The following is a 24,222-nucleotide window of genomic DNA, read 5'->3' on the forward strand; positions in this document are numbered from 1 at the left end:
GTTTTGGGTTTGAAATTAGCTAAAGATTGTTGTTTTTTGGATATTGTTCTTGAAAGTGATAATGCTGAGGTGATACTAGCTCTCAAGAATAGGAAGGTGGGAGATGACTATTTTGGTTCTTTATAGCTGACTGTCTGACTTTGACACATAGCTTTAGATCAATTATTTTTTTGCATGTAAAGAGGGAAGGGTAATAGAGTTGCACATGGCTTAGCTAACCTTGCTTTTATCAGTCCTGATTTGTTGTGGCTAGAAGAAGCTCCTGATCATATTTGTAACTTAGCATCATTGGATTTTCTTAGTCCTATGTTGCCTTAATCAGTAAAGATTTATTCTTTCGGAAAAAAAAAATTTAAATATGAGTGCAAATAATTACCATTTATTTTTTAAGGTACATGATAAATAAATTTTAAATCTTAGTTAAACAAATTAAAATTTAGATAAAGAAGACTAAATGATATATATATTATTAGAACGAAATTAAAACATAGGCTAAGATACAACAAAAAAAAAGCTTTGCCGCTAGTAGTTACAGATGTACTAGATATACATGATTTATATGGCTATTGACATGTTTCAGTGAATCATCAAAGACCTTTGCCCCGAGAAATTCTTAGGCACTTGCTCTGTTATATTCATTATTTGATACTTGATTGTTTTATTTCTATATATTAAGACACTAAAAAAAATGACCTTACATGTATGATGTATCAAATGGTGAATGTGAGAGAGCAAGAGAAGGAGCAAGCGATTCCTACTAATGTGCACTGAAATATAGAGTTATATTTCATATGTCATTCCAATCTTGAGAAGTCTCTTACGAGGAATTGCCATCAACTTGTCCCCTTGGCGGAAGTTCTTTCTCAAGAAGCTATAAACATAGTTGACAACTATCTTATTGAGGAAAGATGAATTTGGTTGAGCCACCACCTCTGCTTCGCCTAACATATACACCACACCCTTTTCCATTGCCTTGTCTATGAACTTGACCTCATCTTCAGCACCCTGGATGGGTGGATCAGAGAAAGTGGACAACTTGTTAGGTGCCACATGAACGATGGGATCCGAGGAGGCACGAGACACAATGCCTTGGTTATTATTGTTTGGAATTATTCTGCTGGAAGAATTAGCAGACCTTACTTTAGTTCCTTCCTGCAATATTTGTGCTTCTGCTTCTTTGAGTGCCATCTGATCACTACTTTCTGCTACATCAGCCCCCTCAGTAAGCATAAAACTTTCTTGTTGAATGAAGGCCTTAAGATTTTGTATCAATTGGGATTCAAACTCGATAGGATCTTCAAGTCCATCCTTGTAACCGTGTCTCACCACACACCGGAACATTCGGTACTCTCTAGCCTCGACATGGCGAAATAGGAACCTCTCCTCCAAAGCAACTCGGCTGACAGGGATGGCCTTGATCGAAACGAAGACAAGGACTGAATGGATGGATGACACACTGGCAATAAGATGAGGGAATATTGGAGGAATCCCCTGAACAAGCTCAGAGTAGAGAAGCCCCATTCCCGGAACTCGGCTTATGTCTGGGTTGACGGCCAATTCTCTTATGTACTCACTGGAAACCTTGTTTCTGAGCTCAAACATGTATCTCTCTTTGTGCACGTAATGCCAGATTCCCATTACTGTTGTTACGAACAAAGCAGAAGCAATTGGAAGAAAACCTCCACCCGTGAATTTGGTTATCTGAGATGAGAAATACAGAGCTTCTGTGCAACCGAATACCAAAATGAAAATAGCAACTTGCCATATACTCTTCTTCCATATCACCAACATTATCAACGAAACCAACGTTGTTGTGATCATCATATCCCCAATAACGGCAATTCCTGTATCGTTCACATAAAAAGTATTTAGAATTTTTTCGTAATGCAAAGTAATATATGCAGACATTCAAAAATGTTATGTGCAAATAAAAAAAACAGCCGCTAAATCACTCATAAAAATGTTATGTGCAAATAAAAAAAAAAACAGCCGCTAACATGATTAGATAGATATTATAAGCAAAATTAATTACCGTATGCATGACTAATTTTTTCTGTGGTCTTGAAGGCAGCACAAACAATAATACATGCAATCATGAACATGTAGTTGACCTCTGGAATATACACTTGACCCTGGTGTTTAGTAGAAGTATGCACAACCTTAATTCATGGGAAACAACCTAGACTCAGGGCCTGCGATATGATGGAAAATGCTCCTGAAATCATTGCTTGGCTTGCTATGATAGCAGCACCAACAGCCACCACAAATGTTGGCCAATATATGGAGTCTGAATGTTCATCACAAACCACAATAATGTGATAAGACAATTGATTGATAGGACTTTACTAACTAATGATCATAAATTCCAGGAATTTTCTCTGATTGCTCAACTTACGTGGTAGACTTTCGTAGAAAGTATTCTTCACTTTTCCAGGAAACTTCCGTAGAAATGCTGCTTGCCCAATATATGCAGCCAATATTGCAGGACATGTAATGAAAGAGAAGCTCATCTGCGCCATTAATGATAGTGATAATGATAATGTATGTTAGTGAAAATTAAATCACACTTTGCTATAATTTTTTTTTAGAAATACTAGAGTGCCATTATAATTTATTATTTTTGGCTATTAATATTTAAAAATGTAGGTTAAAATATGTTGTTGATTATTAAATTAAAAGAATTAGATTGATGGTATATTGCAGGACATGTAATGAAAGAGAAGCTCATCTGCGCCATTAATGATAGTGATAATGATAATGTATGTTAGTGAAAATTAAATCACACTTTGCTATATTTTTTTTTTAGAAATACTAGAGTGCCATTATAATTTATTAATCAAAATTTTAATATGTATTAAATAAATAAATGTTTAATAATTTTTATTAGAAGAAATTTAGATTCAATAAATGTTATTATAAGTAAAATTTGTTAGGAAGCAAACTATCCAATTTGAAATTCCTTGAAACGAATTTGAGGGTATATTCTAAAATTTAATATTAAAGAAATTGAATATATTCACAAAGACAAGTTTAAATTTATTTATTTACTTACTTGGATTGCTCGTACATTAAAGTGACCCAAGTCTGCAAACATGGCTTCAGATCCTATGATTATACGAATTTTAATTAGAATTAAAGAACAATACAACTTAACTAACAATATTGATAAACAAGGCATATAGATGCAACTCACCTGTTATACATAGAAATACTCCACCAAGTGATAACCATCCTTTCTTACCGTTGCGTTTGAAGTAATTGACTATATATTTCGGATTAAAAGCACGTAACACTCCAATATCATATTTGAACAAATTGTAGAGACCGATTCCCCCAATAAATGCAAACCATACAAAGATAATTGGTGCGAACGAGAATCCCACTTTATCCGTACCGAATCGTTGCATTGAAAATAGGACAATTAAGATCACTATAGTGATCCCTACTACAGCTTCTGATTTAGAGGAAAAGAAAGATATATGTATATAAGTATTAATTGAAAGTTTGTAACAATTTTCAGTGAGTTCACAGGAAATAAATCTGTATCATTTAGAAGTAAATCGATAAAAACTTAAGTTAATTATTTTTATGTAAAGTTAATAGTTAAATTTTTTTTTGTTAAATAATGATTTAATTAAATTTATCAAATCATTTTATAATTCCTATTTTATTTGTAAGTTTAAACATGACTAAGGTTTAAGTACCTTGACCCAGTGATGTACTGATTCCACTTACGGCAGAAAGGACTGCATGTAAAATAATGAACAATATGTTATATACATATCAAGGATCCATTCAATTCGAAGTTAGGAGAGGTTAAAAGCTAGAGAGAATTAAAAACCTGAAATTTAAAGAAAAAGGATGAGTGAAAGGGTATGCAATTTCTGTTATTCCTGTTCACTTTAAAGGGTATGCAATTTCTTATGAACATAATGTTATCTATACGAATTTATGATATTATTTTCTGGTAGAAATAAAATTATAAAAAAATCCTTTTTATAATATAGATTATTAAATTAATTTTTTAACTTAGTTCATGAGAATAATAAAAAAGTTTGAGGTCTGTTATACATACAAGTCTTTTTGGTTTACAAGCTATATAAGTTGTTTCAAGTCCAAAAAAAAAAAAACATGCACCCTTTCTACAACACGTTCACTCTTCCTCTTCTTCCTCAATCTAATCGCAAACTATCAAACATTCAAGGGACACCCAAACGTTCCAACTCCTCACGAAGAGTAGAGGAAATCAAGAAGAAAATATACAAATCTCCATAAAAAATAACTAGAAAAAAGAAAGAAACATTATTTAAGGTACTGTTTTACTGTTCTTCTAGGTTTTTCTTCTAGATTGTCTTTGCGGTGTGCCTCATCCTTAACCATCAAAACATTAAAAGATTTCAAGAAGAAATATACTGTCTCTCCCTGGTTTTGGGTGTATTTCTTAAATTCTTTGGGTGTATTTCTGTAATCCTTTGGGTATATTTCTGTAACCGTTTGGGTGTATTTCTGTAATCCTTTCTGTAATCGTTTGGGTGTATTTCTGTAATCGTTTGTGTGTATTTCTGAAGTTCCATTATCTTCAAAACGATTTCAAAGCTTGATTTCAGAAACCATGAAAATCGAAAAAAACGAAACAAAGAGAGAACGCACGAAGGATATCCAACAAATTTGGCAAGAAACTCGGAAAAAGAAACGAAATCTTTTGAAAAATGTAAGTTATATATTTGCGCTTTAATTGATTTGAATTGATTTAAAATTCTGTTAAAAAGGCACGTAACATAAGCAGCGCGTTTAATGGGTAGGTTTCGTTCAAACTTGTAAAACTTGTAAATGCAAAACACTTGTATGTAGAGATTAATCCAAAAAAATTTTACACCAATTCATAAATTCGGCCTAATCTATCTATTCTATCTATTCTATTTTATTATATAAAAATTGGATTTCTGCACTTAATGATGGAGCTGACGTGGCATGCTTTTGAGAGTGTTTCCCAATTTACTTATTTTAACGCATGAAATACAAGTTATTACGATAAACAAACTATATCAACTAATTGATTTGATTAGATATTTAAATATTATATAATTTATTATAATTTATATTAATTTGATTTGGTAGTATTTTTTAATTTATTTATTTTAATATTCTGTTAGTATTTTTTAATAATAATAATAATAATAATAATAATAATAATTTTATTAGGATAAATATCAAATTCTATTTCTAATATAAAAATATAAAATTTTATTTTTTCCATTTTTATTTTACTACTATAAAAGACCATATATGTTAGAAGAAAATATCATTTGTTTATCAATTATTCTTTCATTGGATAGCTTTTACAACAATTCTTTTTCTTCCTATGAAGCGTCGTTGCAAGAAGGCAACTATTGTGGACACAAACTACCATACTCTCCAACTCCAGTGCTCATCATTCGGAGCTATGTATAATATGTTATCCATGAAGCATTTATAGACCATGGAGTTATCATGCATGCATAAATAAAAAAAGTTTCTTATTTAAATTTAAGTCATTTACTTGTTTGTGTGGTATATTGTAGTGTAAAATTACTTTCAATCTATTATCTAACTATTATATAAAATTAAAATCGTATTAATGAATTTAATATTAAAGTTAATTTAGCTTTTTATTATTTAGAGTGTTTTTCAATCAATAATTTTATACTCTTTACTTTTTTTTTAGTTTCATTTTGAATTTTAATTTAGTACTCAAAGGTAGTGAAATTATATTGATACTGAAATAAAGTTACTACATACAAAAATTTTCAAATTTTTAAATCAATACGGATCATGATAAGTAATAACAATGTTTTTTTATGGCATAAACAAAGAAATACAGAGTCTTAAGTTTTGCATATAAAATTTTAGGAACATGTTATATATACAAATATAATTGCATAGTGTTAATTTTTTTTAATAGTATATACCAATGACTCTAATTTTATTTCATGATCAAACTAAAAAAAAGTTGTGATTTTAAAGATAATCAGAAAAACACAACGAAATTGATAAAAAAAAAATAGTTAACTTATATTATTTTATTAATTTATTCAATATATTAAATTATTTTTATTTATATTAAGATTAATTTTAAATGTTTTAAAATAAAAAATATAATTAATTATAATTTGCATCTTAAATTATGTTGAGTACATGATATTCTATTGTGTTGCTAAAAGTACATTATATTCAAATTCTCATACTTAATCCGAATCATAGGCAAAACACTGAATGAAATGCAAGTAAACATAAATGTATATTCTTTTATCCAACGTCTTTAGAATACTCATAAAATTAATGCAAATTCATATTATCACTCAAGCATATCATCATTATGCAAATTACAAATAATGTGAGTCTGCAATTTGAGCCCAATTAGTTTTGATATTATGTCAATTTTGAACTTGAAATCTAGAAAATCCAAACCATATTATATCTCATAAGACATTGGCTCTCTCCATAAGAATTAATCGCAAGTAAGATTAGTTCTTAATAATTTACATGTAGTTTTCCATTGAATTTTGCATTATATTTGCTTGGATTTGACTTGAATTTGGAACTCTTATTTTTCCCTATTAAGATGTTGGCCCTTAGCATTCTCCTCTTGAAAAACTTTATGCAAGAGAAATTCAATATTTCTCAAATTATTACTTTATTCCCACCAAATCCTCATATTTAAAATATATCTTTTGCACTCATCTATTCTGTCTCTATCAATATCTTTGGTAAGTCCTCTCTTTTTTGAATATGGACATTAAGCCGAAAGAAATGGACAGTGAAAAAGGAAAGGCTACTTTGACCTAAATGGTTTTTATCCAGAATTAGGCCATATAGCAGCATCATTCACATGAACATTCATTTATTGTTGATGTGAGTGCTTATTGTCGTCTTGGATAGTGAGAGGTGCGACGGGAGAGTTCTGGGGTGGCAGTGATGGGTCCAGGAGAAGGGGGGTTGGCAGTGAGTTTGAGGAGCAAATTCGTCTAAAAGTTGATTATTTTTAATGGAATGAACCATTTGAAAATTTTAATGGATGTTATGAATTTTTAAAAAATGTTGGAGATGATTTTGATTTTTGGCAAAAATTTTAAGAACCAAAACAATATTTTACTCATTTGAAAACTTTCAGCGATTAAGTGTTTATTTAAAACCATTAGAACAAAATCCTTTTATTTTATTGAGTGTTAGATAGTAGAGAATTCTTCCTTGATTTGAGCAACTTTTGCCATGACTATTCACATTTCACTCTTTTCTTTCAACCATCCATGAGAATTCGATGGGTATTGTGCCAGTTTCATAAAGGAAATATCATTTTTGTATTGCTTTCTTATTTTAAATTCTCGTCAACAAAACAGTGAAAATTAGAAAATAGGAAGCCTTGAGAATAAAAAATTCAGTGACGAGAATAGAATAAAATTAATATATGTATTATCCAGCACAAAACAAAACTGGTCATTCTTGGAGTCCCAGTACTCAGCAAAACCACTCTCAGACTCAACCTGTTTGGTGGGTTCGAGTGCCCCTAGTTTCTCAAAGCTGCACTTGGTTGGGTAACAGTGAGCTAAAGACAGAGCCAACGAGCTCTGGAAAAAGAACAAGAAAGGCAAGTCTTAAAGAAAGCAACTAATGATAATTGGCCATAATTGGAATTTGGAATTTGGAATGAAGAGGTTTGAAGCATGGGGGACCAGCTTATAGGTGCTGTATTTATGGAGGTATAATTCTACAATATTATTAGGAATTTGGTGGCCAAGCTGAGGAGGTGTTAGTTTGAATTTATGCTGTATGTGTATGGTGTGGCTGCGTGACTGCTTTGGCCTTTATTGGCAAGCACGTATGTCTCCATCGGAAATACCACCTCTCCATCAAATGGGCAACATTTCTCTTTTTCATTTGTTTTTTTTTTTTAATTTAATTTTGATGCATATCAAATATAAAATTTTACACGTATTTTTAATTACATAGTATTTGTTTTGTCGATTTTTTACAAATCGATGGTGGTTTGATATCTAATGATCTAGGAGCGAAACCTACTCCTCTGTGCGAGTACCAATTTTCTAAAAGTGCATCAAAAGCGTCTTCGATTAGACCAAATTTAAAAATAAAGATATAGTAAATCTGTAAATTAATAATTAAAACTTAGAAATTGAAGTTTCGAAAAACAAATAGATAACAAAAAGAAAGGTTTGCAGTGAAATTAAAGGAAAACGATCAAATGCCTTCGATTTGATCTAAAGACTTCAACATAAAAGACTTAAGGCAGAAGGATAAATTAATTAAAGAGAGTAAAGAACACTTGATAAATAAAATTAATTGAAATGCTAAGTTTACAAGAAAAATGAAATGAAAGAAAGAAGAAGATGGAAGGAATCCTATAGAAAATGTAACTCGATTGCAAACTCAAGAATTCGTTGGGATGTGAGAGTGCTAGAGTGTTTTTTCTAAGTAAAAGTTCCAACCCCTCTTCACTAAGATTTTCTAATATTTATAGGCTAATTTTACATAACTGACGATTAATTGGTAATTAATTAAAATTAAATACAATGCAGTCTTCCTTGGTAATCGTTTCCGCCGTATGATTGTAGATATTCCCCATGATCTCCTCGTGCAATAAAAGCTATTAACTTTCCACTTTCACAACTAATCGATCAACTCTTTCGAAGGCCTTATTCATCTCTTCGAATCGAATCTTCTGCTCGATTTGGCTTACTCGATTAACAAAATAAACGAAATCTATTTCAGCACCGATTACTTCAAACTTCAAACCTGCGCATACGCGTCTTCTCGAGAGACCACACTTAACTAATTTCGATTCAACCCACTTTTATCGAAAATACTTCTTCGATCAACAAATTGCCCCCTTGGATTAATGTGGTTGGCTTCGATATTATTATCGAACAATAAAACACTTAATCCAAAAGACGTTAATTTTCAAACCAATAATAATTGTCATTTAAACTCCCCATTACTACTGATCCACTCGACACGTCTCCCGAGGCTTGCGCTTTCTATTTCCACCACTTCATCTTCTTCACGAAGTTACCTCTATCTGCATTTCTTCTACAGTAACGGCTACAGTGATACTATTAAATTTCACCCTTCCTTCTTTATTTGAATCTCTTGAATTCATTATTCTCTGAACTTCCTTCGCATCCAAACTTTCTCACAAAATCTCCAACCTTCAATTCTCCTTGACAATGGCTGGTTCTTCCTCTCGTGCCGCTACTCAAGATAAGGGTAAAGGCCATGCAACAGTACCGCCATCTCTGCCAGCCCTTCGCATCCTTAATCAAATCAACGATAAAATCATTGATGACCCCCATCTAAAAGTCAATGATACCAGAATTCTAATCCCCTTCACAATCGGTTCAGATACACACTGCTTCCTCGGACCGATTGAAACTCTTGAAAAGGCAAAGAAAAAGCTTTCGTTCTTCCCTAATGTTGAAGGAGAAGATTTACTGATAAACCAAGCTTTTAACATTTCTCACTTCATTAATCAGAAGCCTTTTCAAAACAACCCAAAAATTAAACCTCGAAGGTTCAATTTTATAACTTGGTATCAATGCCTCGAACCCACAAAGGGTGCTACCTGGGGAGCCCTAGGAATACAAGAACTGTTAAGGCTTTCTCACTTTTCACTCACTACACATCCTTGGATGATTGGAGCAGTGACATGTTTCTGGAACAGAACTACCAATAATTTCCACCTTCCTTGTGGAATGATCGGAATGTCTCTCCTTGATGTAGCCGTTATTACAGGACTCCCGATAAATTCTCCAGACTGCATTCCTGACATGCAACCTCAACATCAATACAACGTCACTTTCAAGACCCCTTACAGTGACTTCATCGCTCATAATATGGGTGAGGATGGTACAGAAATCACTAATGATGAACATGTAGCCTTTTTATTCTACTGGCTAAATGCAATTTTGTTCTGCTCTCGAAGTGTTTAAATGTCGAAACTTTTCCTTCCTCTAGCAGCTCTTTTACATGAAGGAAAAGCTCTCAATTTGGCCAATCTTCTTTTCGGACACATTTTCGAAGAACTTAGCCTACTTGTTTGTGACCTCCAGGACAAAAAAATAATCAACACAGGAGGTCCACTTTGGCTTCTTCAATTATGGCTGAATGCCATTTTCAAAAACTACATGATAAAACCTGTAGGGGGCAACACCGAAAAATAACACATCGAAGGTTTTCATTTGTCTGATTACAAACCCAATTTTCCAAACGCCCAATCGGACGAAGACAAATTTTGGGCTATTTTCTCTCTTTTCCATTCTTGCAGAAATTTTGATAATGATCAACTCAATTTCACTCCTTTTTTGCGTCGCAACTGCGGTCCTGTCTGGCTCGATGGTTTCCTCTTTCCAAACACTAATGAGAAAAGCAAACTTGCAAATCGAACTTGGGCACATCTATTGGCTGTTCAAGTAATACCAATAGGGCTACCACAGTACAAGAAGGAAAGGTTCAAAATAACCTTATACGCTCCTCATTTGATCGCAAGACAGTTGGGATTCACTCAGGCTATCCCAACCCCTCAACCTCGACACAGTGAACCGTTCTGTCAAATTACTCTGACCTCTCAGGAAGATTTCAACACTTGTCTCTTAAAAAATCAAAAATGAAGAGACCGCTTCAACTTCTTGATTTATGAACGCAGTTCATTTATCACCAAATCCTGCCTTGAATGGTGGACCGCTTATTACTCAAGGTATACCCGTACCTTTGAAGACATCCAGCAAACTGCTATTCGAGCAACTGTTACTGAAAACTCTCCAAAAAGGACACACAAAAGGAAAGCTGAAGCTGCTCGGCCACCACCACCTAAGATCAGAAGGACTCATACTAAAACTTCTCGCAGAGTAATTCTTCTATTCATAACTCCACTTTCAAATTCGAAATGTCCTTCGAATATTACTATTATACATTTTTTAAAACTGTTTGATCCTGAACTTTTAACAGCTAGTTTTGAAATCATCAAGCGAAAGTGATGATGAAAGTGAACTAACCAACAAGGATTCTCTCGTTGCTTCCTCTCAATCGGAAGATGCAGCCGATTCTGATCCTGGCTCTCAGCTAATACTAAGGTCCAGAATTCCTCAGGTAACACATCCATCACTATATACCTCTTACTTAGTTTAAAAATAAATCTTAAACTCATAATTGTGTACATTTTATATTAGCCCATTAATGTTGCCCAGGCGGCTTCTTTCACTGGAGCTCTCGATCAACTAATACCTCAACAACAAAATGACCCAGAGCACTCCACATCACATGATTCAATTCAATTCATAGGATCCCTGTAATCAATTCCTGCTACTTGTCCACCTCTTCTTCACACAACACAAGTGATTGATCTGACAGAAAATCCTCTGCATCATTCTCCAGAAGAGACACATAGACTTGAATCAATTTCACCAAACAATCAAGCTGCACTAATTGAAGAGAACCAAACGGTTCCAGACTCCGATTCTGCTTCTAAAGCCACTGACACTACCAATTCAGATTCCTCTCGATCTAAGGTTTTTGAGACCCCTCCAGAATTACAACCTGATCCTTCACTCCAAACCCTTTCGGGACCAAGACCAGGGACATCGAATGTTCCTACCACTCCAACTAGTGCTACCTTGGATGACCTGATTTCTTTTCTAAATAAAATTATCCAAGAAAACAAAGTACCAGTTCCTATTCCAGCAATTTCAAGGCTTGCCACATTAAGACCTCCAATCGAATTAGAACCTGACACTCGGGAACAACTTCGATCACTCATCAAACTTTTGGATCATCCACCTACTTCATGGGTTAATGATCCAATCCTCAACAAACTCCTGGAGGACTGCTTGAATTCTTCTCTTGAATTCCCAACCAACACACCATATTCTGCTTCAATCCAAGAATTCAAACAACTTCTCAATGATAGCGTTGCATCTCAGTTTCAGCTTCAGGAAACTGAAAATGAAGAAGATACAACCAAATCTAAAATAGAAAACTGTCTTGTAACTGTTCAACCAATCCAATCCTCTCGTGAGGAATTTGATGTGAGAATCTCTCATGCTATTTCCGTTCAGGCTTTTCATGATCAAGAAGAAGCAAGACTCGAAGCAGAATTGGCTCAACTTCAAAAACAACTTACCACCATACGCCAAGATCGAGCCACCCTAGCCAAACCTCTGGCTGCAGCACAACAAGAGCAACATCTCCTTATCCAGAAACTTATCTTAATCGATACCGAGTGGGGAGAATATGAAAAATAACTCAAGAAAATTCAAACTGACAAGTTCAAGCATATTGAAATGCTTACGATTCTGGAAAATAAAAGGACAAAGCTGCGCTCTGATTTGGCAAAACTATTGGCATCTTGAACTCCTTTTTATTTTTTATTTTACTTTTGTAATGATTTCCTCCTTTTCTGAACTTATGCCTGTTGAATTTCTATATTTGCCAGCAATAGAAATATTTCAGATATTTCCCATTAATCGAATTAACCATTTTTCCTGACTCGATGTCTTTAATCTGATAGGTATTTCCAGAAAATACCCCTATCACTTGAAAGGGACCTTCCCAGTTATGGGACCATTTACTAAGAAATTTTGATTTCTTTTCCATTGGTAAAATAACTTTCAAAACTAACTCACCTATCTTAAAAGATTTCTCCTTAACTCGACGATTATAACTTTGAGCAATACTTTCTTTTTGTTGAATTACATTATCAAGTGCCAGGATTCACTATGAATCTAGCTCATTTATTTAACAAACATTGCATTCCAATAGTCATCAACTGGCAACTCACTCTGCTTCGATACTCTTAGGGTATTCAAATTAATTTCCAATGGTAATACTGCATCATGACCATACACCAACTTATAAGGTGAGGTTCCTGTTGAACCTCTTGGTGAATTCCGATAAGCCCATAACACTTGACTTAAAGTCTCATGCCACATTCGAGGCCTATTCCCGATATGCTTTTTAATCAAGCCAATCAATATCTTATTTGCTGCCTCTACTTGCCCATTAGCCTGTGCATAATAAGGAGTTGAAGTAACCATACTAATGTTCCTTGAAGCCGCAAAAATTTTAATTTGCTGGCCAGTAAACATAGTTCCTTGGTCATTACTTAACGTTTGAGGAATTCCAAATCGATGAATGATATTTTCCTCGACAAAATCAATTATTTCTGTTTGACCAACTTCTAACAAAGGAACTGCTTCAACCTATTTCGTGAAATAATCAATAGCCACTAAAATAAATTTGTGCTGCTTCGATGAAGGGGGGTGAATCAATCCAATTAGATCTAATTCCCAACCTCTAAATGGCCATGGCTTTATTATCGAATGCAATTCAGCCGCGGGAATCTGTTGTATCGAACCATGTTTCTGACATTCTTGACATGCTTTTGCATAAACGATACAATCTTTTATCATAGATGGCCAAAATACATGATTGCGATATAACACCCATCTCATTTTCTTTCCTGCCTGATGAACACCACATATTCCATTATGAACTTCACCCAAAGCAATGTTTTGATCTTCTCGACTCAAACATCTCAACAAACTTCTATCGATCCGTTTTTTGTATAACTCATCGGCCAATAAAACGAAGTCCATTGCTCATAGCTTTAGTTTTCTATCAACTGCAATATTGTGATCTTTCAAATACCGAGCAATAGGTTTTCTCCAATCGAAATCCTCCCATTCATCCATGCATAACACCTCTCTCTCATTTGTTGGTATTAAAATTTGATGGATATATACTAGATAATTTCTTAATATTTTCCGGACCAATCTGATACTTCGAAGCAATTTGGGCTAACTCATTAGCAATCTCATTATGAATTGGAGGAATATGCACCAAAGAAACTTTCCGAAAAGACGTCAATAACTCCCAAGCAGTTACTAAATATTTTTGTAACGTCTCATTATTACACTTAAACTCCTTCGACAACTGCTTTAAAACTAATTGTGAATCCCACAGAATTTGAACTTCTAAAGCTCCTTTGTCGATTAAAATTTCTAAACCTAAAATCAAAGCCTCATATTCGGCTACATTATTGGAACAAGGATACTTTAATTCGAACAAGAATTCTGATGTAATACCCTCTGGTGAGATAATGAGGATTCCAACCCCCGTGCTATCTTTATGTTTAGATTCATCAAAATACAATTTACAATAATTGACTTCTACATCAACTATATTTGCCCCCTAGTCATTCAGATCTTTCGAATTGTCTACAAAAAAATCTGCAATGACCTGTTGATGAGCGGATAATTTATACGCTTTTTGACATTATTTTTAGTATGTTTTAGTTAGTTTTTATTATATTTTTATTAGTTTTTAAATAAAAATCACATTTCTGGACTTTACTATGAGTTTGTGTATTTTTCTGTGATTTCAGGTATTTTCTGGCTGAAATTGAGGGACCTGAGCAAAAATCTGATTCAGATGCTGAAAAAGGACTGCAGATGCTGTTGGATTCTGACCTCCCTGCACTCGAAGTGGATTTTCTGGAGCTAAAGAAGCCCAATTGGCACGTTCTCAATTGCGTTGGAAAGTAGACATCCTGGGCTTTCCAGCAATATATAATAGTCTATACTTTGCCCAAGATTTGATGGCCCAAACTGGTGTTTCAAGTCAGCTTAAGAATTCTGGCGTCAAAGCGCCAGAACTGGCACAAAAGCTGCAGTTAAACACCCAAACTGGCACAAAAGCTGGTGTTTAACTCTAAGAAAAGTCTCTACACATGGAAGCTTCAATGCTCAGCCCAAGCACACACCAAGTGGGCCCGAAAGAAGATTTCTGCATTAATTACTTATTTCTGTAAATCCTAGGCTACTAGTTCTCTATAAATAGGACCTTTTACTATTGTATTTTGAATCTTTGATAAGTCTTATGCTATCTTAGACACTTTTGGAGGCTAGCCTCACGGCCATGCCTAGACCTTGTTCTTATGTATTTTCAACGGTGGAGTTTCTACACACCATAGATTAAGGTGTGGAGCTCTGCTGTTCTTCATGAATTAATGCAAAGTACTATTGTTTTTATATTCAACTCAAGTCTATTTCTTCTCCAAGATATTCATTCGTACCCAAGAACATGATGAATGTGATGATTATGTGACACTCATCACCATTCTCACCTATGAACGCGTGACTGACAACCACTTCCGTTCTACATGCAAACAAGCTTGAATGTGTATCTCTTGTGTTTCTAATCTAAGATTAGAATCTTCGTGGTATAGGCTAGAATTATTGGCGGCCATTCCTAAGATCCAGAACGTCTAAACCTTGTCTGTGGTATTCTGAGTAGGATCTGGGAAGGGATGACTATAACGAGCTTCAAACTCGCGAGTGTTGGGCGTGTGACAGACGCAAAAGGATCAATGGATCCTATTCCAACATGATCGAGAACCGACAGATGATTAGCCGTGCGGTGACAGCGTGCGTAGAACATTTTCACTGAGAGGACGGGAAGTAGCCATTGACAACGGTGATTCCCAACATAAAGCTTTTAGACTGAAACTTTAGACTAACATTGCATGATTCCTGAAATTCTTATTAAAAGTTTTGAATCTCTTTATTCTCTTTTCAATATAATTTTTGAAAAATAAAAAAAAATTTATAAAATCTTAAAATCAAAAATATTTTTATGTCTCTTGTTTGAGTCTAGTGTCTAATTTTTAAGTTTGGTGTCTTGCATGCATTGTTTATTTGATCTTAGTTGCATTTTTATTGTTTCTCATCATTAAAAAATTCAAAAATATTTTCAAAATTGTGTCTTTTCAAGTCAATAATACAGAGAATTGAAGATTCAGAACATTCAGCAGAGGAATTAAACAGAAAAAGCTGGGCGTTCAAAACGCCCAGTGAAGAAGAAAAACTGGCGTTTAAACGCCAGCCAGGGTACCTGGCTGGGCGTTTAACGCCCAAAAAGGTAGCATTTTGGGCATTAAACGCCAGAATGGATGCCATTCTAGGCGTTTAACGCCAGGATGACACTAGAGGGAAGATTTTGTTTTAATCCAATTTTTTTTCAAATCATATCTTTTCTATCATATCTCTTCAAAATCAATTTCTTTCCATTTTTTTATTTTTTTTACTATTTTCGAAAATCCTTGCTATAATTAGTAATTTAATTCAAAATTTTCAAGTTGTTACTTGCCTATTAAGGAAGGATCAAATTTTAAATTTTAGAATAATATCTTTTAATTTCTTGTTAGTCAAGTAATCAACTTTAATTTTAAAACTTTCTCTTTTTAATTTGACTTTCAATCATATCTTCTCAATCATATCTTTTCAATCACATCTTTTTTCAAAATTAATTTTCAATCATATCTTTTTTATTTCTAATTTCAAAATCTTTTCAAAAATCACTTAATTTCTTTCCCAATCTTAGTTTTCGAAAATCATCAATCAAATTTTCAAAATTTCTTTTAATTATTTCAAAATCTTTTACTTCAATTTCGAAAATTATTCCCCTCTTCTTACATTCTTTTATTCAAGGACTAACACTCCTCCACTATCAACAATTCGAACTCTATCCCTCTTGATAAGTTCAAATTCTTCTCTTTCTACCTTCTCCTTCTATTCTTCTTTTCCTTTGACACTTCAAGGAATCTCTATACTGTAACATAGAGGATTCCATACTTTCTTGTTCTCTTCTCTTTCATATGAGCAGGAGCAAGGACAAAAGCATTCTTGTTGAGGCTGATCCTGAACCTGAAAGAACCTTGAAGCAAAAGCTAAGAAAAGCTAAAGTACAACTCTCTGTAGAGGACCTAACAGAGCTTTTCAAACAAGAAGAAGCCATGGCAGCCGAAAACAACAACAATGCCAACAATGCAAGGAAGGTGCTTGGTGACTTTATTGCACCTACTCCCGACTTCTATGGGAGAAGCATCTCAATCTCTGCCATTGGAGAAAACAACTTTGAGCTTAAGCCTCAATTAGTTTCTCTAATGCAACAGAATTGCAAGTTTCATGGACTTCCATTGGAAGATCCTCATCAGTTCTTAGCTGAATTCTTGCAAATCTGTGACACTGTCAAGACCAATAGAGTTGATCCTGAGGTTTACAGACTTATGCTCTTCCCTTTTGCTGTAAGAGACAGAGCTAGGACATGGTTAGATTCACAGCCCAAAGAAAGCTTGAACTCTTGGAAAAAGCTAGTCAATGCCTTCTTGGCAAAGTTCTTTCCACCTCAAAAATTGAGCAAGCTTAGAGTGGAAGTCCAAACCTTCAGACAGAAGGAAGGTGAATCCCTCTATGACAAGGCTTCAATAACAATAATGGTGGAAGAAATAGGTTTAGCAATAGCAAACCTTTTCCATCATCTTCTCAGCAACAGACAGAGAATTCTAAGCAAAGTCACTCTGACTTAGCACCCATAGTCTCTCATCTAATTAAAACCACTCAAAGTTTCATGACTGAAACAAGGTCCTCCATTAGAAATTTGGAGGCACAAGTGGGTCAGCTGAGTAAGAAAGTTACTGAACTCCCTCCTAGTACTATCCCAAGCAATACAGAAGAGAATCCAAAGAGAGAGTGCAAGGCCATAAACACGTCTCACATGGCCGAACCTGGAGAGGAGGAAGAGGCAGTGATCTCCACTGAGGAAGACCTCAATGGACGTCCACTGGCTTTCATGGAATTCCCTGATGAGAAACCATGGGAATCTGAGGCTCACACAGAGATCATAGAGATTTCATTGAATTTACTCCTGCCATTCATGAGCTCTGATGAGTATTCTTCCTCTGAAGAGGATGAAGATGTTACTGAAGAGCAAGTTGCTAAGTACCTTAGAGCAATCATGAAGCTAAACGCCAAGTTATTTGGTAATGAGACTTGCTCAAGGATGTCCCTCTGTAACCATGGAGAGGAAGCATGAAGAGCTTCTCTCAATACAGAGACAAACAGAGCCCCCAAAGTCAAACTCTAAGTTTGGTGTTGGGAGGCCACAATCAAACTTTAAGTTTGGTGTTGAACCCCCACATTCAAACTCTAAAGTTTGGTGTTGGGAGGTTCCAACATTGCTCTAAATATCTGTGAGGCTCCATGAGAGCCCACTGTCAAGCTATTGACATTAAAGAAGCGCTTGTTGGGAGGCAACCCAATTTTACTTATCTATGTTATTTTCCATTGTTATTTTATGTTTTCTGTAGGTTGATGATCATGTGAAGTCACAAAAACAATTGAAAAATCAAAAACAGACTGAAAAATAGAATGAAAAATAGAACACCCTGGAGGAGACACTTACTGGCGTTTAAACGCCAGTAAGGGTAGCAGAATGGGCGTTAAACGCCCAGTCTGGCACCATTCTGGGCGTTTAACGCTAGAAATGGGCACCAGACTGGCGTTTAACGCCAGGAATGGGCAAGAACCTGGCGTTAAACGCCAGGATTGGCAGAAAGGGGCATTTTTACACGCCACTTGGTGCAGGGATGAGATATCCTTGATACCTCAGGATCTGTGGACCCCATAGGATCCCCACCTACCCCACCTCTCTCTCTCTCTCTCTCTTCTTCACCCATTCACCTCAATACCTCTTCCCCAAAAACCCCTCACCTATCAAATCCCACCATTCTCTTCACCACTCACATCCATCCTTCATAAAACCCCACCTACCTCACGATTCAAATTCAAACCACTTTCTCTCCCAAACCCACCCATAATGGCCAAACCATACCCCCCTTTCCACTCTTATATAAACCCATCTTCACTCCTTCATTTTCACACAACATACACACTACTTCTCCCCCTTGGCCGAAACAATAAGCCCCCTCCATCTCCTCTATTTCTTCTTCTTCTACTCTCTTCTTTCTTCTTTTGCTCGAGGACGAGCAAACCTTCTAAGTTTGGTGTGGTAAAAGTGTTGCTTTTTGTTTTTCCATAACCATTTATGGCACCTAAGGCCGGAGAAACCTCTAGAAAGAGGAAAGGGAAGGCAAAAGATTCCACCTCCGAGTCATGGGAGATGGAGAGATTCAACTCAAGGGTGCACCAAAACCACTTCTATGAAGTTGTGGCCAAGAAGAAGGTGATCCCCGAGGTCCCTTTCAAACTCAAAAATGGTGAATATTTGGAGATCTGACATGAGATTCGAAGAAGAGGTTGGAAAGTTCTCACCAACCCTATTCAACAAGTCGGAATCTTAATAGTTCAAGAGTTCTATGCCAATGCATGGATCACCAAGAACCATGATCAAATTGTGAACCCGGACCCAAAGAATTGGCTTACAATGGTTCGGAGGAAATGCTTAGATTTTAGTCCAGAGAATGTAAGGTTGGCATTCAACTTGCCCATGATGCAAGGAGATGCACACCCCTACACTAGAACGGTCAACTTTGATCAAAGGTTGGACCAAGTCCTAATAGACATCTGTGAAGAGGGCGCTCAATGGAAGAGAGATTCAAGAGGGAAGCCGGTTTAACTAAGAAGGCATGACCTCAAGCCCGTGGCTAGGGGATGGTTGGAGTTCATCCAACGCTCAATCATTCTCATTAGCAACCGGTCTGAAGTTACTATAGACCTGGCTATCATGATCCATAGCATCATGATTAGGGAGGAAGTAGAAGTTCATGAAGTTATATCCCAAGAACTCTACAAGGTGACGGACAAGTCTTCTACTTTGGCAAGGTTAGCCTTCCCTCATCTCATTTGTCACCTCTGCAATTCAGCTGGAATTGACATAGAGGAAGACATCCTCATTGATAAGGATAAGCCCATCACTAAGAAAAGGATGGAGCAAACAAGAGATCCCACTCATGGACATGAGGAAATTCCTCACCACGAAATCCCTGAGATGCCTCAAGGGATGCATTTTCCTCCACAAAACTATTGGGAGCAAATCAACACCTCCCTAGGAGAATTAAGTTCCAACATGGGACAACTAAGGGTGGAGCACCAAAAGTATTCCATCCTCCTCCATAAAATTAGAGAAGACCAAAGAGTCATGAGAGAGGAGCAACAAAGGCAAGGAAGAGACATTGAGCAGCTCAAGCACTCCATTAGATCTTTAAAAGGAAGAACAAGCCGCCATCACTAAGGTGGACCCATTCTTTAATCTCCTTGTTCTTTATTTTCTGTTTTTCAAATTTTTATGCTTTATGTTTATTTATGTTTGTGTCTTTATTACATGATCACTAGTGTCTAAATGTCTATGCCTTAAAGCAATGAAAATGAATCCATCACTTTTCTTAAATGAAAAATGTTTTTAATTGAAAAAGAAAAAGAAGTGCATGAATTTCGAATTTTAAAATAGTTTAGTTATTTTGATGTGGTGGCAATACTATTGTTTTTCTGAATGAATGCTTGAACAGTGCATATTTTTTGAATTTGTTGATTCATGAAAGTTAAAATTGTTGGCTCTTGAAAGAATGATGGAAAAGGAGAAATGTTATTTGATAATCTGAAAAATCATAAAATTGATTCTTGAAGCAAGAAAAAGCAGTGAAAAGCTTGCAGAAAAAAATATATATGCGAAAAAAGAAAAAAAAGAGAAAAAGAAAGAAAAGCAAGCAGAAAAAGTCAGTAACCCTTTAAACCAAAAGGAAAGGATAAAATAAAAAGGATCCAAGGCTTTGAGCATCAGTGGATAGGAGGGCCCACAGGAATAAAATCCTGGCCTAAGCGGCTAAACCAAGCTGTCCCTAACCATGTGCTTGTGGCGTGAAGGTGTCAAGTGAAAACTTGAGATTGAGCGATTAAAGTCGTGGTCCAAAAGCAAAAAGAGTGTGCTTAAGAGCTCTGGACACCTCTAATTGGGGACTCTAGCAAAGCTGAGTCACAATCTGAAAAGGTTCACCCAGTTATGTGTCTGTGGCATTTATGTATCCGGTGGTAATACTGGAAAACAAAATGCTTTGGGTCACGGCCAAGACTCATAAAGTAGCTGTGTTCAAGAATCAACATACTTAACTAGGAGAATCAATAACACTATCTGGATTCTGAGTTCCTATAGAAGCCAATCATTCTGAACTTCAAAAGGATAAAGTGAGATGCCAAAACTGTTCAGAAGCAAAAAGCTAAAAGCCCCGCTCATCTAATTAATATTGATCTTCATAGATGTTTTTATAATTCATTGTATATTCTATTCTTTTTATCCTATTTGATTTTTAGTTGCTTGGGGACAAGCAACAATTTAAGTTTGGTGTTGTGATGAGCGGATAATTTATACGCTTTTTGGCATTGTTTTTAGTATGTTTTTAGTATATTTTAGTTAGTTTTTATTATGTTTTTATTAGTTTTTAAATAAAAATCACATTTCTGGACTTTACTATGAGTTTGTGTGATTTTCTGTAATTTCAGGTATTTTCTGGCTGAAATTGAGGGACCTGAGCAAAAATCTGATTCAGAGGCTGAAAAAGGACTGCAGATGCTGTTGGATTCTGACCTCCCTGCACTCAAAGTGGATTTTCTGGAGCTACAGAAGCTCAATTGGCGCGCTCTCAATTGCATTGGAAAGTAGACATCCTGGGCTTTCCAGCAATATATAATAGTTCATACTTTGCCTAAGATTTGATGGCCCAAACCGGCGTTCCAAGTCAGCTTAAGAATTCTGGCGTCAAAGCGCCAGAACTGGCACAAAAGCTGGAGTTAAACGCCCAAACTGGCACAAAAGCTGGTGTTTAACTCCAAGAAAAGTCTCTATACATGGAAGCTTCAATGCTCAGCCCAAGCACACACCAAGTGGGCCCGGAAGAAGATTTCTGCATTAATTACTTATTTCTGTAAACCCTAGGCTACTAGTTCTCTATAAATAGGACTTTTTACTATTGTATTTTGAATCTTTGATAAGTCTTATGCTATCTTAGACGCTTTTGGAGGCTGGCCTCACGACCATGCCTAGACCTTGTTCTTATATATTTTCAACGGTGGAGTTTCTACACACCATAGATTAAGGTGTGGAGCTTTGCTGTTCTTCATGAATTAATGCAAAGTACTATTGTTTTTCTATTCAACTCAAGTCTATTTCTTCTCCAAGATATTCATTCGCACCCAAGAACATGATGAATGTGATGATTATGTGACACTCATCACCATTCTCACCTATGAACGCGTGGCTGACAACCATTTTCGTTCTACATGCAAACAAGCTTGAATGTGTATCTCTTGGGTTTCTAATCTAAGATTAGAACCTTCGTGGTATAGGCTAGAATTATTGGCTGCCATTCTTGAGATCCAAAATATCTAAACATTGTCTGTGGTATTCTGAGTAGGATCTAGGAAGGGATGACTGTGACGAGCTTCAAACTCGCGAGTGTTGGGCGTGTGACAGACGTAAAAGGATCAATGGATCCTATTCCAACATGATCGAGAACCGACAGATGATTAGCCGTGCGGTGACAGCGTGCGTAGAACATTTTCACTGAGAGGACGGGAAGTAGCCATTGACAACGGTGATGCCCAACATAAAGCTTACCATGGAAAGGAGTATGAATGATTGGAAGAAGGCAATAGGAAAGCAGAGGTTCAGGAGGAGCAAAGTATCTTCATACGCTTATCTGAAATTCCTACCAATGAATTACATAAGTATCTCTATCTCTATCTTTATTTTATGTTTTATTTATCTTTAATTATCAATCCTACATAACCATTTGAATCTGGCTGACTGAGATTTACAAGATGACCATAGCTTGCTTCAAACCGACAGTCTCCGTGGGATCGACCCTTACTCACGTAAGGTATTACTTGGACGACCCAGTGCACTTGCTGGTTAGTTGTGCGGAATTGTGACAAAGTGTGATTCATGTTTGAGAGCTCCAAGTCTTTGGCGCCATTGTTGATGATCACAATTTCGTGCACCACCTGTCCTTTCATAGCCTTAGCCGGAACATATTGTAAATCAAATTCCGTTAATGATAGCATCCATTTTCCCAACCGTCCTCTTAACATAGGGAAACTTAGCATATATTTAATAAGATCAGTTTGTGCTATTACTTTCACCGATTTAGCCACCATGTAACATTTTAACTTCATACAAGCATGATATAGTGACAAGCATTATTTTTCAATCGGGGAATATCTTGTCTCGATATCAGTTAGAACTCGACTAAGGTAATAAACCGCCCGTTCGTGCCCATTTTCATCATCTTGGGATAACATACACCCTATAGTGTTTTCAGATGCTGCAATATATAATTTTAGATGTTCAGATGGACGTACATTCGCTATAATTGGAGCTTTTGATAAATATGACTTAATCGAATCAAACGCCAATTGATGTTCTGTGGTCCATTTGAATTTTGAACCACTTTTTAATTTCACCAAAGGCGCGAATACCCTAGTTCGATCCGAAAGATTCGAGATGAATCTCCGAAGGTAATTTACTTTTCCCAAAAACAATTGCACTTCTTTCTTTGATTTGGGTGCAGACAATGCTAATATCGCATCTACTTTATTTTTATCAATAGCTATCCCCTTTTTATTAACAACAAAGCCTAAGAAGTTTCCAGCCGATACCCCGAAAGCACATTTCAAAGGATTCATTTTTAATCCTTTCTTCCTCATAGTAAGGAATGCTTTTCTTAAATGGTCTATATGCCAACTCACAGAAATCGATTTTACCATTACATCACCGATATACACCTCCATAAACTTCCCAATAAACTCATGAAAAATGGCATTCATGGCACGTTGGTATATTGCCCCAGCATTCTTCAAACCGAAAGGCATAACCACCTACTCATACGTACCTAACGACCCAGGACAACGAAAGGCAGTCTTAGCTACGTCATCCTCCACAATAAAGATTTGGTTATATCCAAAATAACCATCCATGAAACTAAGAATTTCATTTCTTGCTACAGAATCGATTAACATGTCTGCAATCGGCATAAAATATTCATCCTTTGGGGTGGCATTATTTAAATTTCGAAAATCGATACACACCCTTAACTTCCCATTTTTCTTCATCACAGGGACAATATTCGATACCCACTCCACATAATGTGCAGTTCGAATAAATTTTGCTTTAATCAAGCGTTCTATTTCTTCTTTTATTTTCACATTGATTTCAGGAGCAAAATGTCTTGGGGTTTGCTTCACAGGTCGAGCATTGGGCTTTAATGCTAATCGATGTTCTATTAATGAACGATCGAGACCAGACATCTCATGGTAATCCCATGCAAAGCAATCTTTAAACTCATGCAACAAATTGAAAAGGTCAGTTCGAAAAGGATCAATAAGATCTTTA

General features: G+C 35.7%; 1 pseudogene; it reads right to left on the reverse strand.

Moving 5' to 3' along the window:
• Positions 481-24,222, reverse strand: part of LOC107646152 — a 52,759-nt pseudogene continuing 29,017 nt past the window's right edge.

The sequence above is a fragment of the Arachis ipaensis genome, chromosome B06, assembly GCF_000816755.2.
Source record: "Arachis ipaensis cultivar K30076 chromosome B06, Araip1.1, whole genome shotgun sequence".
Lineage (NCBI taxonomy): Eukaryota > Viridiplantae > Streptophyta > Magnoliopsida > Fabales > Fabaceae > Arachis > Arachis ipaensis.